Raw genomic sequence first — 2,463 nt, 5'->3', positions numbered from 1 at the left:
GGCGGGCGGGCTGGCAGAACACGATCCCCGGCCCGGGCCCCGGCGCCCACGTGGTCTCGCTCCGGCCGCCCCGACCTGCAGACTTTCCTTCGCCCGCCACTGTGCCGGCGCGTCCCCCCTACCTGGTCAGAGGAGACCACCGGCCACGTCGGTGGGCAGCCGCGTGTGCTCGGCCAGCAGCCTCCGTCCCATTGCTCACGCCTTTGCAAAATAAACACTTTCTCTTCCCGTTTGATCGGTCTTTGCTTCTTCCCCTACAGCAGAGGCCTCGGACACGAGCGTCTCCTTCATGGTGAAGTGTTCCCAGTGCCCTGAGGTGCTTCTGAGAGACCACTGGGCCAAGGGCCCCCCAGAGTGTGCATGGCTCAGCCACGAGTGTGGGTGCTTCTGGAGCAGGAGTTGCGTGGCTGGTGGGGTGAGACCTGGGGCATGGGGCGGCCGTGGGGCCCAGTCCTTCTGTCCATTCCCGGATGAAGCCACGCCGGTCCACGGCCCAGGCATCCTCAGCTCCTGTGTCCACTGTGGGCGGCTCCCTCTAACCCAGCGTCCCTTTGTGATGTGTGGACGTGTGTCTGAGAGACGGAGGGAGAGAGGGAGGGCTTCCACGTGAAGGGAGTTGGCCTCTCCAGGTGTAGGTGGGCATCCTCCGACATCACAGGAGGACCGCGGCTCCCTGCCCCCACGCCCCTCCGCATTAGCGAGCCCTCCGCCCAGCTGTCCCTCGAGCGATGGAAGGGAGAATGTGCTTGTATGAAAAATAAACGTTTTTTAAAAAGAATGTTCTACCAGTTGCCAGACCAGACAGAAGGATTTCAGAAAGCCGGAGCGAGGGTAAAGCTGTAGGGGGAGGGGCGGTGAGCCCTGAGTGGGTGGGTGGGGAGCCTGGGGGTCACCGCAGCAGGTCCCCCGTGCATGCACCAGGCCGCCGGGCGGGCGGGGCACCGACGCGTGTCCCTGTGGCTGAGAAGTGCTGCTCGTGCTGCAAAGGGGAGAAGGCAGGGTCACCCCACCCCGAAGCTCTCCCCGCCCCCGCGTGGACTTAAGGGGCGGGCGGCCAGTCGGCCACCTGACGGCAAACGGAGATGCACATTGTCCCCACAAAGATTGTGTCTTACCACGTGAAAAAAAAACACCCCTGTTCCCCCGGCCCCACAGATTCGGGACAGTATGATGTATCCTGCCCCCTCCCTGCCTCGGGCCCCTGTGAATGAAAGGCTCTCAAGCACCCACCGTGGAGTTACGGCCCCGGCTTTGGACGTGTCTTCATTCCCCACCTGGTGCCGCGGGTGGTGGGCGGGGGTGGGGCTCTGCTGGACAAATGGGGCGGGTGGGTGCATAGGGTGCCCCTTCAGCGCCCACTCTCGGCTGCAGGCTGATGGCGCTGTGGGTCTGGTGAAAGTTCCAGAACCGAAGTCTGTTATCAGACCCCTCCCCTCTCAAGGAGCCCCAGTGGCAAAACGGTTAAGTGCTCGGCTGCCATCCGGAAGGTTGGCAGTTCAAACCTACTCAGCGGCTCTGGGAGAAAGCCTTGGTGATCTGCTCCCGTAAAGATTGCAGCCTAGAAGACCCCACGGGGCAGCTCTACTGTCACATGGGGTTGCTAGGAGTCCGGCCCTCATCTCTCTACAAGGTCAGAGCAGGCATATGGCAGGGTGGCTGGGGCAGTGTGTCCCCACTGTGAGTTGCCCTTGAGGCTCTGTAGGGGCTCTGGGCCCCCTCGTCTTCATCTGAGCCCCTCACTTATTCCAGGGCCCATGCTGCTGCCCCCTCCCCCCAGCACCCAGCCCCAACCCCGCTGACGCAGAGCCCTGGGGGCGTCAGTAGAGGTGGGGGCAGTTGGACACGCCAGGACGGCAGAGCCCCACCACCCAGGGCCAGGCTGGGACCCGGGCACCCGTGACCCTTGTCTCTGAGCAAGGCCGAGGGCAACTGCTGCAAGCCCAGCCCCGTGCCCCGGGAGCTGGCTGCCTGGCGGGAGAGGCAGGCACCAGCTGAGTGAGCATGTAGGGTGCCAGGAGCAAGGGCAAGAGTAAAACTGGGAAAGGCACCAGGGTGTGTTGGGACTGGGCTGTGTTTGCAGTTTTAAGGGTGGTCCCGGAGAAGATGAGGGAAGGAATCACGGGACATCGGGGACAGGGCAGTCCAGGCAGCGGGCACAGCCTGTGCAAAGGCCCTGGAGCAGGACCAGGCCTGGTGAGTTGGAGGAACAGCAAGGAGGCCCGTGTGGCTGGAGCGGAGTGAGCGATGGGAGAGAGGAGTGGGGGAGGACAGGAGGGGACGGGGAGGTCGTGCAGGGCCTTCTGGGCTTCGGGGAGGACTCAGGCTTTCACCCAAGGGAGATGGGAGCCCCAGAGGAGGGACGGACACTGACTCAGGCGCTCAGGGGCGCCCTCTGGGGGCTGTGGGGGGAACAGACTGTGGGGGGCGAGGGCGGAGCCAGGGGACCAGGGCAGAGGTGACTGC

Source organism: Trichechus manatus, unplaced genomic scaffold, assembly GCF_000243295.1.
Source record: "Trichechus manatus latirostris isolate Lorelei unplaced genomic scaffold, TriManLat1.0 scaffold00057, whole genome shotgun sequence".
In the NCBI taxonomy this organism is placed as follows: Eukaryota; Metazoa; Chordata; class Mammalia; order Sirenia; family Trichechidae; genus Trichechus; species Trichechus manatus.
The sequence above is the reverse complement of the archived record's forward strand: the minus strand, read 5'-3'. Positions refer to the sequence as shown.